The 15,871-nt window shown below is 41.4% G+C and overlaps 1 protein-coding gene and 1 long non-coding RNA gene across 2 annotated transcripts in view; one reads left to right on the forward strand and one right to left on the reverse strand.

The window, feature by feature from the left end:
• meis1b (Meis homeobox 1 b) overlaps positions 1 to 15,871 on the reverse strand; it is a 598,746-nt gene that overhangs the window by 233,089 nt on the left and 349,786 nt on the right. The window lies entirely within an intron of this gene.
• LOC141377113 (uncharacterized) overlaps positions 14,821 to 15,871 on the forward strand; it is a 25,004-nt gene continuing 23,953 nt past the window's right edge. Inside the window, exons 1-2 of the long non-coding RNA XR_015505727.1 lie at positions 14,821 to 15,115; positions 15,436 to 15,555. This is a non-coding gene — a long non-coding RNA (uncharacterized LOC141377113). The remainder of the gene's footprint in view (positions 15,116 to 15,435; positions 15,556 to 15,871) is intronic.

Genomic DNA, 15,871 nt, shown 5'->3' on the forward strand with positions numbered 1-15,871 from the left:
CCGAGTGCTAGATGTTTATAGGAAACAATATCCTCAATAACACATTCAGACATCCTATTTAAAGGGTCAGCCAGGGCCATTAGATAGCAGCTTTTGAGGAGTGGCATGTCACGTCGGATTTCAAAATGATCAGTCTGATCAAGAGTCATACGTGAAAGTCATTAAAGGTGCATCATTCATGTTATAGAGAATCCCATAATGCATTGTAAAAAAAGCACACAGTGACAATAAATGGAGCTATAATATACAGTCAAGGCCAAAATTATTCAACCCAAGCTCATTCTGGAAACGTAGCCCCGCGGACGTTTCTGGAGACCGCGATTTACGTGGCCGGAGGTACGTAAAAGGCCGCGTTTGTTTTTTTTCGAGCGAACGCTGCGGGGCGGTGTGGCGCCGCTCCGCCCCTCCTCTTCGCGCTTGCCGGCCGACGGCTCGCCTCCGAGTGGAGGGCTTTCCTGACCCGATCAGTTTGTCCGCCTAGCTCAAAGCGTTGCGTCGGCGGAGCGGAGGCCCCGGAGGAGGAGGAGGAGCCGGCCGCGGTGGACGACGACCGGGATCGAGTCTGGGGAACAGCGGGTTCCGGAAATCAGGTAAGACGAAAAACGGAATCCGGAAAATAAGGGCGAGAACGCGGCGGGATCCGAAAACGCGGTCGAAATCGAAGACGAGGGCTTTTGCTTTTTTTTGTTTTTTTCCGATCCGGCAGCTTTTCGCGCAAGAACGGCGCGGGCGCGAACACCACGCGCTCCCGAGAGGCGCCCGCCTGAGATGCGAAAAAGCGCGCACAGCGGCCTCTCGCGGATCCGCGAAAACAAAAAACCGCTCGAATACGTACCTCCCGGGACGTAAATCGCGGTCCGCAGAAACGTCCGCGGGGCTACGTTTCCACAATGAGTGGAAACCCGAGATGAAATTATTTATACCCAGTGGTGTAAAGTAACTAAATACAAATACTCAAATTGCTGTAATTCAGTAGTTTTTCTCAGACATTGTAATTTACTTAGTAGTTTTAAAAATGTGTACTTTTACTTTCCATTGAGGACCTTTTTAGTGCAGTATCTGTACTTTTACTCCACTATTTTCCTTCAACCTGCAGTCACTACTTTATTTTTTCCTGTCTATGGGGATTAGAAAAATCAGTGCTGTGATTCCTGTCCAATCAAATAAATCGCATTTTAATGAATTACCTCAAGACATGGGTGATTTATAATTGCAGAAGACTGTTTGGAAGTGACCCGATTACCAGCGATCGTATTTCATAAGTACGCTGGACTTCATTTACAATTACCATGGACTACAAATCCGCCATTTCTGGACTACATTTTCATTCATGCACTCCGCTCACACTCACACATGCTTCCTCATCTAGACTGATTACACTTGCACCACCTGAGGATTGTCAGAGACTGATTGCACACACTATTTAAGCATTGACGAGTCGTTTTCATCTGTAGGTGACATTACAACGCGTTATTCCTGTCTTGTTTTCCTGTGTTTAGACCTTAGCCTTGTTAGCCGCCTGCCTCACGACCTCTCGCCTGTTTTCTGACTACGATTCTGGACTGCCTCTAAACACCTGTTTGCACCCGTATTGACCATTGCTTGACTGATTCTGAAAAATCCTGCATGTGGATCCAAACCTCAGTTGTCAGTGTCACTTTCCCCGCGTTACAGGAAGCATTAAAAGTGTCCAAGAAGATCGTCACATGCAATGACCCAGAGACTGTTTAGATGCATATCACTGATGAGAAGATGTCGGATGTTTGCTGAAAGATGACCGAAATAGCCTTAAACACCCAGCAGGCACAAGACGTCAATATGACGTCAGATTGATGTTGTACCCCAATGTTGTAGGGACGTTGCATATTGTTTGGAAATGAAAATCGGGTTGATGTCAGAAGTCAACGTCAGACCGACACCAATGTCCACCATCTAACCTAAAACCAACCAAATATCAATGTCTAACTTGACTATGTGGGGACGTTACCACTAAGACGCCTATTAGATGTTGAATTTTGGTTGCCATACCTGATGAATAAATGTCAGTATCCATTGTCAATATGACGTTGGTTTAAGATGTTGGCTCAACGTTGGATTTTGGTCACTTACTAACACAACCTAAAATCAGCCAAATATCAACGTCATTATTGGACATCAAAATAATGTTGTCCATAGACGCTGGCTAGACTTTGAATTTTGGTCCCCTGACGTCATACCCTAAATCTAACCTAATATTAACTATTATTATTAACTATTAATTATTATTTAATATAATAATTAACTATATTAACTAATTATTCAATATATTAACTAACTATTAACTATATTATTAACTAATGTCTTATGACATTGTGTGCCTGCTGGGCAATAACAAGATGCACTACAGAATGTTTTGTTTAAATGCATTTTATGCACAAACTACATGTAAACGCATCAGCTTTTACAGCGTAATACTCACTACTCACCACTCTTGAGTACTTTTAAAAGGGCTACTTTTTGCTCATACTTTGAGTAATATTTACAACAGATATTTTTACTCTACTTTCATTACAGTTTTAGGCAAGTAATAGTACTTTTACTCAAGTGTGATTTTTCAATACTCTTTCCATCACTGTTTATACCCCAGGCAAATTCTGACTTGTTACTTTTATTAAACAACCAAGTTTTTTTTTTTTTTGGATCGGAAATGCCACTGGCTTCGCCTAAAAGATAATAAACCAAAAGTATTTCTTTTAAGTAACTTGAATCATCTCCGGCCACCATAATTAAAATTCTGTCCCGAAAACAAAACTAAACTTAACTGCTAAAACACTAATAAATTAGTGTGCTATTAATTATCTGTTGAACTGCATCCCAATCATTACAAATACTGAAATGAAGCCCCAATGGACCCAGGATTCTCAAATTTGACCATCAGTTAAGATTGGTGAAACAAAAATCATGGTTTGGGGTTACATTCAGTATGGGAGAGATAGTTTGAGAGAGCTGCAGAGTGGATGGCAACATCAACAGCCTGAGGTATCAAGACAAAACAAACCACAGGAGAGGTGGTGCTTCAGCCTCCACATCAAAGTTCCAGAAAGCAAAGAAGGTCAAGGTGCTCCAGGATTGGCCAGCCCAGTCACCAGATATGAACATTATTGAGCATGTCTGGTAAAATGAAGGAGGAGGCGTTGAAGATGAATCCAAAGAATCTTGATGAACTCTGGGAGTCCTGCAAGAATGCTTTCTTTGCCAATCCAGATGACTTTAATATTAAGTGATTTGAGTCATTGCAGAGATGTATGGATGCAGTCCTCCAAGCTCATGGGAGTCATACGCAATATTCATTCTTTTTCCACCGCAGCATGACTTTATATTCTGTACTGGACATTATTTCTGTTAACCGATGCGACAATTGTAAAGTCAGACCTTACTCTCCTAATAAAATCATTAAAAATTAAGGCATGTACATGTTTTATTTTGGTAAAATAAGCATAATCTAAAGGCTTTTGCCTTTTAAATAAGCCACTTCTGACACCAAATGATCAACTATAAGTTAAGTTATTATTTGCTGTTCCTAAAACTTGGATAGGCCACAAGACTTTTGTCAGGTAGTGTAGTACATAGAAATGTCCTGTAGGAGCTTTATTTGAGGACTTAGATTTTCTGGTAAGCGTTTTGTGCTCCACATTGAAGAATATTTTAAACTTTGACAAAAGTGCAGCCTAGTTGATGATGCGATCACTTTAACCAACATGGCAACAAACCACCCTTGCATAGAACAAACTATTAACATAAATATGTTTCACAGTGGGCGAGACAGTGGCGCAGTAGGTAGTGCTGTCACCTCACAGCAAGAAGGTTGCTGGTTCGAACCTCTGCTCACTTGGCGTTTCTGTTTGGAGTTTGCATGTTCTCCCTGCCTTCGCGTGTGTTTCCTCTGGGTGCTCTGGTTTCCCCCACAGTCCAAAGACGTGGTACAGGTGAATTGGGTAGGCTAAATTGTCTGTAGTGTGTGTGTGAATGTGTGTGTGGATGATTCCCAGAGATGGGTTGTGGCTGGAAGGGCATCCGCTGCGTAAAAGCTTGCTGGATAAGTTGGCGGTTCATTCCGCTGTGGCGACCCCGGATTAATAAAGGGACTAAGCCGACAAGAAAATGAATGAATGAATGGATGTTTCATAGTGCAGCACTTTCTGCATCGATTCCCATTGTCCAGAGATTATTCCTGGAGGAAAAGTGAAACCAGCATCCTAAACACTGATGGACCACATTTTAGGCCCAAATTTTCAGACTTTTTTTTTTTTTATTCGGCCGAAAACGTAAAGTTAATATGATAATTTTGGGAGGTCAAAAATTTAGTACATCCCTATATTAATACTTAAACAATTCGAACTTACTAACAGGGTTTTGAAACAAGCCTAAATGTGCAATAAACAGAACGACCACAAAAGCGAACGATGACATCACAGTGCAGCTCGGACAGCGGCATCATGAATCTTCACAAGGTCTGGAGTGAATATGCATGAGGGGCAGCAAATCAAAGTAAACATGAACAATGGATGACGCGCATTTATAATGCATCGTCAGCGGAGAGGAGAAATAAAACTGTCTGTGTATCCGAGAAACGAGAGAATGAGGAACGGAGACAAAGGAAGAAAGAAAAAGTCATGGATACAGGGCCATCTGGACACGGTTAGCCTGTTCAGATAGCGTTTCAGCAGCGCTGATTTGCAACTCTGTCAGTTAGCTACAGTTACACACCTGTCTCTGGACAAAGGGACTCACCTTTCTACGGGCTTGGCTGGCTTTCCTCTGCTACTGCTGATAGCTCAATCACAGGCTAGTGCCAGGCAGCTAATGAAGTGCTCTCCAGAGGTCAGCATTCCTCTGGGTCAGGATAGGATAATCAGTCATTGGCGGTCCTCTCATTTAAAGCGCAGGAACCAACTACGTTCGGCAAGGCTGAGCAGACCATGTCTCGGTCCCACCTGATCCATGTAAAAGAGACACCAGCCATCTCGCTTTATTACTAGATGTTATCTGTTTCCAAGAGAGAGCTAGGAGTACACAGCATGCAGGATCATTTTGATTAGACCAGCAGCGCACACCGGGTTTGCATGTAAGATGACCTTTTGAGTAGTAACTCAGTATTGTTGACAACAGTTTATCTGTGGCATGGCATTATAACATGATCACTGACTAAGTTTACATGGACATCAGTAATCTAATTATTTGTCTTCATCTGAATAAACCAATAATATGATTTTTTCATGAGTTTCTTTTTGAATGTTCCTTTCATGATCTATGTTATAGTACATAGTTTGATTAATGTTCATTATTTCACCATTCGATGCTACCCTGGTAGCAAAGAATTCTGGCCCGGATTTGGCATAACAGCAGGCATTCGCCTCGCACTGGCATACAGCATGTGGCCCAAACATGGCTCGGGCTTCGCACCATCTTCAAGGTGGCAGACAAGACTTGGGCCAGATATCAAATGTAGTTTTTGGCCCAGATGTTAAAAATATATGTGGGCCACGTAAGTTTGGCGTATCTAGACCCACTTTAGAAATACAATTAAATTATTTTTGAGTAAAGAAAAAATTCTTTCGTTTTGAAAAAAAGCTAGCCATAAAGCAAAATGCTTCATGGGTTTATCAAACTCAATGCAGTCGTGATGTACCAACATATCTGGCCCAGTTCAGGCCCAGTTATGGGTTTTTAACCTGGCTGAAACTTGGCCCAGATATGGTCCGTGTTTGGCCCTTGTATGGAAGCCAGAATTTGTCCAATCATGTAGCGTAATTCACAGCAGCATGTGGCCTAAGCAAAAGCTCAATGTGTGGGTCAGATCTGGGCCAGAGAAAGTTTTCATACCCAGTTAGCTATGAATTCTGGCCCAGATTTGGCATAAAGCCGGGACAGCAGGCAGTCGTCCGGCACTGGCAGACAGCAAGACTTTAAGGTGGCACACAAGACTTGGGCCAGATATCAAATTTATTATTCGGCCCAGATGTTAAAAATGTATATGTGGGTCACGTAAGTTTGGCCTATCTTGACCCACTTTTAAAATACATTTAAATTATTTATAAAGAAAAGAAAAATTCTACCAATCAGGTTGCTTTGAGGAAAAGCACGCCATTAGTGCACCTAAAGCGAAATGCACACTAACATATCTGGCCCAGTTCAAGCCCAGTTATGGATTATTACCTTGGTTGAGACTTGGCCCAGATATGGTTCAAGTTTGGTCCTTGAATGGAAGCCAGACTTGGTCCAATCATCTACCGTAATTCACTGCGGCATGTGGGCCAAGCAAAAGCTGATTGTGTGGCCCACATTTGAGCCAGAAAAAAAATTTCCATGTAAATTTGGCTTTTCTTGACCCACTTTTAAAATGCATTAAAATTATTTTTGAGAAAAAAATGTTTTACCAATCAGGTCACTTCAAAAAAAAAAGCACGGCCATAAATCGAACTGCTTCATGGGTTTATCAATTTCACTGCAGTCATGACACACCAACATATCTGACCCAGTTCTGGTCCAGTTATGGGTTATTAACTTGGCTGAGACTTGGCCCAGATATGATCCATGTTTGGTCCTTGTATGGAAGCCAGACCTGGTCCAATCATGTACTGTAATTCATTGAGGCAAGTGGGCCAAGCAAAAGCTGATTGCGTGGGACAGATCTGGGCCAGAAAAGAATTTGCTATGTTGGCAAGTTTGTGTTTCTCATGGCACCATATGTGATTTTTCCCATTTCGTTTTTAATTTGTGACATGATCAATTGCAGTTAATTTCTCACAATGTGCAAGCAAACAGACGACGGAAGATACAAACTCTTAAGCAACATTCATGCCACTGCAACAAACTCAGAATTACTGAATGAGAGCATATTAATCGTTTCCCGCTCGCACCCCAAAATAAGCTCTCTACTGAAGCCATTCTCATTTGTTTGTCGTCAAACGCCTGACAACTGTAGTGAAATATGTAACGAAAAGTGCTACAAAAATGTAATAGTTTGATTAAGGTGTTTACATGTCTTCATTAATGCGACTAAAATAGGAATACGATTTCTGTTAAGTTCGATTATGAGTTTAGTCGGATTAAGGTAATCAAAATCAGTGTCTACATGGTAAACTCTCAACCAGAGTAATCCTTAATCATATTAAAATCGCATTGGCATCCATGTAAACGTATTTAATGGTAGTCGGCACTCATATGTGGTTTTGTCATGCACATCTCGTCAGGGAAGTAATGTTGTGAGTTGGAGTGTCTCGTCCGAAGGCTAGAGGGCACTGTCACTCAGAAACACCAAACATGACAAAACCACGGAAATCCTCATAACTTTGCATCATAAACAGATTTTCATTTATTTAGAGTGACTAATACACAAACAGGGCAGCATGGTAGCTAAGTGGTTAGGACTGTCACCTCACAGCAAGAATGTCACTGGTTCGAGGTGGCTGGGTCAGTTGACATTTATGTGTGGAGTTTGCATGTTCTCCCCATGTTCACGTGGGTTTTCTCCGGGAGCTCTGGTTTCTCCCACAGTCCAAAGACATGTGCTATAGATGAGTTGAATAAACTAAAATTGGAAGCGACCCATGATTAATAAGGGACTAAGCCGAAGGAAAATGAATGAATGAATAATAAACAAACATGCATGACATCCAAATGACGCAAAGTGTTTGCATTCTCATTTGCATACTAATAAAAATGGCATATTTCATGAAACACTAGCAGGGAGCCATCCTTCCTGCGATTAAGTGGAACGGGTTGCAGAAAAGCTGAGGTAATGTCTTGAGGAAGGAAAAACAAGACTCGCAGCCAAACGCATAATGTTTTGCACAAGACGGAATCGGTGCAAGAGTTGTAGTTTGGGTATCAGGTTATAGTGGTTAGTCTGCAGGCCCAGCCAAGGCGCAGTCTGGAATGGAAGGTTAACATTGCAGCTTTGAGGGGGGTGGATGCTACGACGAACACTATCTGATAAAGTTTCCTATGATGGATTGAGTTGGCTAGAGGCGGCCTGCGGTGCCACTTCACATTTAATTGCATGCATCTTTCATGTAGAGGTGCATGCGTGTGTATATCACCTCCCACCTCCTTCTGCATTCCCTGTGTTACCCAATAAGGACTGGCTTGAGTTAGAGGTTTCACACCTGTGATTTGTTTTTGCTAATATATTGTTTTATTATAGGGTGTTTAACAGAAGTATCCAACATAGCAACATCTCTCTGGCCCACACAGTTAGCTTTTTCTTGGACCACATGCCACAGTAAATTACAGTACATGACTGGACCAAGTCTGGCTTCCAGACAAGGGCCAAACAAGGACCATATCTGGGCCAAGTCTCAGTCAAGTTAATAACCCATAACTGAGCCTGACTAGGCCAGATATGTTGGTGTGTCACAACTGCAATGAAATCGATAAATTCATGAATCATTGCGCATAAGGATGCTGTGGGCGTGCTTTTTCTTGAAGCGACCTGATTGGTTGAATTTTTCTTTCATTCATTCATTCATTCATTCATTCATTCATTCATTTTCTTGTCGGCTTAGTCCCTTTATAAATCCGGGGTCACCACAGCGGAATGAACAGTCAACTTATCCAGCAAGTTTTTATGCAGCAGATTCCCTTCCAGCCGCAACCCATCTCTGGGAAACATCCACACACATTCACACACACACTCATACACTACAGACAATTTCTTGAAAATGTCTTTGGACTGTGGGGGAAACCGGAGCACCCGGAGAAAACCCACGCGAATGCAGGGAGAACATGCAAACTCCACACAGAAATGCCAACTGAGCCGAGGATAAAACCAGCAACCCAGCGACCTTCTTGCTGTGAGGCGACAGCACAACCTACTGCGCCACTGTGTCGCCTGAATTTTTCTTTATTTGGAAATAATAAAAATGTATTTTAAATGTGGGTCAAGACAGGCCAAACGTACATGCCTCCCATATCAATTATTGACATCTGGGCCAAATACTACATTTTACATCTTGCCTAAGTATTTTATGCCTCCTTAAAGATGGTGCCACCTCTGCCAAACCAGGGTCATGCTTGGCCCACATGCTGTATACCGGTGCTGGATGAATGCCTGCTGTGCCAGATTCATGCCAAATCTGGGCCAGAATTCTTTGCTACCTGTGATACACTGGAGTGAACACATATTACTCTGAGAGAGTGATCCAGCATTTCCAGGAATCTCAATGACAGTTGCTTAACTTGCATGAGACTAGGAAGTATTGAACCTGGATGCCTTGCCAATGCTATCCAACCAACCCTATGGTACAGGTTCTATAATAATGTGGCATTGTTTTGTCACTTGTACGTGGTAAACATATAGCAGTGTATGATCACATACACTTTTAAGGTCTAAACTGTATATTCCAGGCTACCAAAGCTCCTTTGAGTCATGTGGATCTGTATAGAGCAGTGGTTCTCAAACTGTGGTACACATACCACTAGTGGTACTCGGGCTTCCTTCTAGTGGTACACAGAGGAATTGCTGAATAATAAAAGACTGAAATGAACACACTTTTAAGCCTTTGACGCGTATGATAACACTGATGTGATCAGTTCCCTGAAGCCACGATGACACCAGTCTGTAGCCGGGCCGAGTCTGCTTAAAAACAACGGTCGGTATATAGCGAACTTTACGGTTCACTTAAGATGTGATCTCATTCGCACCAAATCCCGGTAATGCCACACGTAAGAATTGGTTAAGCACTGTATTGATTTAATAACTCACTTTTCGGACACACATAGGCCTACTGGCTACTATACATTAAAACTACAACTTGTACACATTTTCTTATTACTTTTTGAGAACAGTGCCATTTTAATCAATGTGCAAAAAAGCACATTCTAATTTAAACATTATTTATTTTTACCTGCAAGCACAGTTAATGTTAAAATCATTTATAATGTTCAAAGTGGCTGACAGTTACACATATTCTTAATAAAAGGAATTAATTTGTCTAATTTTTGAGCTGTGCAGATCTGTAGCTGCTTAACTAGCACAACTACACTACTGTATTTCAATGCTAGTTGTTATAGTGGTACTTGGAGAGGCAATTTTTTTCTGAGGTGGTTCTTTGTTAAAAAAAAGTCCACTGGTATAGAGTATATACATGCATTATTCTCCACAGGGAACTCCAGTGAGGCACATTATGTAGCTCTTTATCAGATCAGACCAACTGGTTTTCCTGTGGCTTCACACCATTTCAATAAGAGCCTCGGGGTGGCACAGTCGTCTCGAATTTGGCAAGCTGTTCCACTTGTACCTTCGAGATAAAAGTGTTACCAGCAAGCAATTAGAATGTACTGTCAATACAGTGTGAACCTTATTTTGTCCCATTCGGGAACCTTTAGCGTTAATGGCTAATGACATCCTCGGGTTACTTGTCAGTTCTGGTTATGAAATGCAAAGAGGAAACGAATGTTGAGATTTCAAGAAATAGCTGAGACATAACGCAAAATACTTGTGTTTTTGGACACAAAACTCTAACCCTCTTCAATTCAGAGAATTGGACTTTCAGCCAAGCGTATGTGCCGTAAGCTGGGGAACATATGATCACAAAGCCGTACGCTCGCACACACCCAAACACACACGCTGTCAACACATTCGCCATGATGGATCCCTCTCATTTTCCGAGCTAGGATCCGATAAAAGTGGCAGCCGAGCTCTGGGGCCTGGCTTTCTCTGATTACACCTCAGTGTCCCAGAGCAGATGTAGCCGACGAAGCCCCTCCTGGCCTGGCTTGCACGATGCTACATTTGCCCGACCGCATCTCAGCTGCAGCCTCGGGCGCTCCACCATCAAATTTTCATGCTACCATATGGAAGAATATTAGTAATAGAGATTTACTGTCACGGCCATCCCACTGGAGAAAATAAGGAAACGGTTACATATTGCTTAGGGTAAATGAGAGGAAGCCAGGCGAGGGAATCAGAGCCCTCTGTTTTCGAGACATCCGATCGTCTGCCGAGAAGCGAGTGGAAGGCACTAAAGAGTGTGTTAAGTGCAATTGAATGGGAAGAGTCCTTGAAACAGCATAGCGCTTTGTCGGTGGGGTCAGGGAGGTGAGTGATGATGTCTTGCGTCTCTTCCGTGTGCGTGACTCCTCAACAGGTCCGGCAGGTTGGGGCTGTGATCAGAGCCTAAATTACAGCAGGTTGACAGATAAGGAAGCGGCTCGCCTGAACACACACAACATCAGAGAGAGGGCGGAGAGGGCGGCATTGTCTACCTCCCTCACCTCACACTCTCACAGTGCGCCTGTCCATCAACAGGTGTCATTAAGAGCTGTTATTGACTCCATTAGACACTATTGGCAGGAAACCCAAAGTTTGAACAGGTTTTACTCGTGTGTCGCCATACCACGTTACGCAATCTAGAGATTCGGTGGTACTCGCTTCTTTTGTCTTCTTGTTAGTTGGAGTTATCGGCATGAGTGCTCCATGGCTTATTTGACGGAGGTTATTTATTTTCACCACAAATGAGGCACGGCAGAAAGTGCCTGTTTCGCTTCGTGAAGTTTTCTTTCATGCTGAAACGATACCTTTCTGCGGGCTCCGCTTTGAACCCGAACACATTGAATGAACACAAGAGTACAAATGTAAACCAGACTACAAATTTGGGTTTTAGGATGCAGAGGGTTATGATGACAGCCGGCCCACTTCCTGCAAAGCCTCATTAACATTTATAAATGCAAAACGAGGGGAGGTGTTTTGAGCTGCATTTTCTGATAGCTGATATCTCTCGTTCCTACGTAAAGTACGCACAACTGGTCCTGCTTAACAACTCGGTGGATTAGCCATGTGGGCAGGAGGGTCAATTTGCAGACGACTCTTCTGGAACCAATTAGAAACTACATCTTTCCCCGGGGCACCCTGCTTGAGTAACTCTACATTAGCTGTTTTATCTTTTGATACGCAGGGCATTATTAGTGGTGAGGCGTTCACAGTGGCTGCGGTTAGATAGTGACAACTGTAGAAACAAGGATTGGCTTAAAGACCATGGGCATGTTGTATTACGCCTATGTGAGCACACACATCACACACACTCACTCACACACACATACATTCATCCTCCCCTGCTCGTTACACCACAACAATCCCTCTTTTGTCAAGGAAGATTGATGATATGTTGGAATTTCATTCATGGAGTTCTGTGTTTTGGAGTTGCTCTGACGACCAGGTATAAACAGGCTCTAGCTGGGTTTTGAGTTTCACCTCTGAACAGCAAAGAGAAACAACAGCAAGGGCCTTTCAAAGGTTAAACAAACAGCTATTGCTGATATCTTTGAAGATAATGGGTGAATTATCTTTCTCAAAATGTTTATTGTTCACACGAACGATCGATTGGAGAATATGCATTCCACATCTGTGACCTCATCCATCGCTGATTAAACAGTTCCTCTTTTCACAGTCTATTGATTCGAAAACATCAGAGTCGATCTCTGTGCTGCAGAATTCCCCGTGTGAATATTTTCAAGGCCTGTTAATCTAACAGGTGACTCTTAGTCTTATATTGAATGTTATGGAAAATAAACAAATTATAAACTGACTTCATAAAAAAATATTTATAAACTGTAGTAATAAATATCTGTTTGACATCATCAGCAACAGATTTATATCAGCATTATTCCATTTCAAGAAGTCAAGTTGATAGATTTGTTGCCAGAATTGGTCTACTCTACAAAAAGTGAGTTCTTTAACTCATAATCTTAGAAGAACCTATTTTAAAACCAATAAAGAACCTGTAATGATTCTTCAGCTGTTCTTTGGAGTGGTTATATATATATATATATATATATATATATATATATATATATATATATATATATATATATATATATATATATCAGTTCAAAGCATGACGCAGCAGAACGAGACATTTTTAACACAGACCGGAAGTCTCAAGCCAAAAAGTTTCCAATAGCTGCGCCCCCTCGTACATCAAGAATGAGGTCAATAGGTTCTAAGTAGTACTTAAAGTAGATAAAATTGTTCAATTTAGCTGCATTTTTTAAATGTAAATGATCACAACTCACACTTTAGTCACCAGAGTGTTTTTAAAGTGAAAATAAATCACAATTTAAGACTTCAGTTGTTTTTAGATTAGCTCTATTGATTATAATGAGTGTGGTCTTGTGTTGTGTCACTTCTATGTACAGTTAAAGCCCCCTGTTTATTTTTTCCCCAATTTCTGTTTAACGGAGAGAAGATTGTTTTTTACACATTTCTAATCATAATAGTTTTAACAACTTATTTCTAATAACTGATTTATTTTATCTTTGCCAGTAAATAATATTTGACTAGATATTTTAAAGACACTTCTATACAGCTTAAAGTGACATTTAAAGGCTTAACTAGGTTAATTAGGTTAACTAGGCAGGTTAGGGCAATTAGGCAAGTTATTGTATAACGATGGTTTGTTCTGTAGACTATCGAAACAAAACTTTGCCTAAAGGCGCTAATAATTTTGTCTTAAAAATGGTGTTTAAAAAATTAAAAACTGCTTTTATTCTAGCTGAAATAAAACAAATAAGACTTCCTCCAGAAGAAAAAACATTATCAGACATACTGTGAAAATTTCCTTCATCTGTTAAACATAATTTGGGAAATATTTAAAAAAAAGAAATAAAAATTCAAAAGGGGGATAATAATTCCGACTTCAACTGTATGTGTTATGACATTTACTATATCTGTTGTTGTTTTCTGTGCTTTGCTCAATATGCGTTTGCTTTAATAATTATTTAATTTATAATAAATCCATATGGAACCAGCACCAAATCAGAATGTTTCAGTTAATTGGTGACCTTTTGCTTTGGTGCATCTGCCGTGCATTAGCTCTTTTTCTCTCTTGACTTCTTTTTTTTCCCAAGTCATAGCTATGAGCTTAAAACCCCCATTTGAGGCAGAGTAGCGGTTGAGATAAAAAGCCGCTTGGCTGTATGATTTATTAATGCCACACTATTAATACTGTGGGGCTTTTGGAATAAGTCTTGTTGACTCTCGGTCTTAGACCGCTGGTATTGGAAGGATTTCCACAAAGAAGACACATCCTGGTCATCCTTCACACCCTCGCACGAACACTCTGTCACCGGGTACCAAAGGCTTATGGGGGATTGTCCTGATGGAGCTTTCTCTGGGTCAAATCCTCAGTGGATTTCTGCTGTCCCTGCAGGTTTGTTTTATGGCATTTCGGAAGTTTTGTAATGTCCTATCATGTGCAAAGCAAATAAGTAATTTGTGATGGTGGCCACGAATAAAGTAAAAGCTGTCAAATGTCAAAGGATACACATACTGTATAAGCCCTGGCTCTTTTCCAGACTGCCTTACTATCTACAGCCCTTATAAGCAGCTGCCTTTTAAGATCATAAGTGAAATGGAGCCTCAAAAAGTGACTGCTTTGGAGCAGTCTGCATAGGGAGAAACTTGCACAATAAATGTAATTGTTTTTAAAGGGTCACGAAACACCAAAACACATTTTTTGAGCTGTTGACAGTCGTATATGTGTCCCACACTGCTAAAAACACTATTAGGACACCTATATTTCACTAAAAAGTGTAAATTGGTAGTTTTTGCGTTATTTCAAGCAAATTCGTACTTCCGGTTTGAAACGAATTTTTGAAGCTGCGTCACGGTCATGACATAATAGCGTGTATTCCAGCGTGCAGACTGGACGTCTGTGCCAGAGTGAGTCTTATTACATCTTACAGTGTGATGCATTAATGCATGAGTAAAGCTTGGTTCAAACCAATCAGCGCGCTCTATTGTGCAACTTCATTAATATTCATTACTGTCACAGTGTTTACTGTTTAGACGACAGAGACGCCACGTTGTGTTGGCAAAACAAGCGTGAAGTGTTGCTTTTATAGTTTGCTGCAGTTAAGTTTTGTTTTCATTTTCTCTCTGTGAGAGCTCAGAGTCACGTGTGGATTAACAGTGTACGTGACGCTCGACAACAATAACTTACGTGTCTAAGGAGGAACATTGTTTACCTTAGAGCTGTTCTCATCTGCAAACGCTGAGATCCGGATTCGCTTGTAGTCTTCTCTTAATAAAGATGCGGCTCTAGTTGCTGGTGATTGTCCTGTCTCTACAGATTTGGTAAGTGAGTGACCAGTGCTCTTTGTTTATTCAGTTTGTTCGTATCTAACAAACTATTGCACCGAGTGTACTGTTTACTGTAAACATTTCGATGTGTTTTTCTTGCCTTGCTTTGCTGTGTTTTGACTCTCGCCTTGTTAGTGTGTTTATGTTGTCTGCTGACTGCCTGTACTGACCCTTTGTCTGTTTAATGACTACGACTCTGCATTGCCTATATACATCTGTTTGCTCCTGTATTGACCATTGCTTGTCTGACCATTCTCTTAATAAACCCTGCATTTGAATCCTCAATTCCATTGTCCGCATCCATAACATTACAGTTCTTCACTGGACTCAAACCACGTCGTTGCGGTTAACTCCTCTCCATGTTTCAAGTCTGCCGACGTACATGGTGAGCTACTGGGCAAACTGGTAACAATGGAAAAGCCGTCCATACAGAGGTAAGCGGTCAGCTGTTAGCCTGAAAAAAACAGAAGCCGTCGGCAGCGTCATACGACCCTGTAACGTTAATTACAATGATGAAATGCAGCCACACATAACTCTGGCTACACAATTAGCACTCTCCAGAAATGTATACGGGGGTAGGTTTTCACAAATAGCCTGCGTTGCATTGAGGATGTATTTTCTGAAAATTGCGCATTTCAAAACATTTTGCTCCACTTTGGAGCAGTCATCTAGTCTACTCTACTATATGCTATCTGTGTTGTCAGCCAAGGGTTTTTTTTTTTGGGGTGGGGGGGGGGGTGATGGTAGGTA

This window comes from Danio rerio, chromosome 13 (genome assembly GCF_052040795.2).
Source record: "Danio rerio strain M-AB ecotype USA chromosome 13, GRCz13ab, whole genome shotgun sequence".
NCBI classification, from domain to species: Eukaryota; Metazoa; Chordata; class Actinopteri; order Cypriniformes; family Danionidae; genus Danio; species Danio rerio.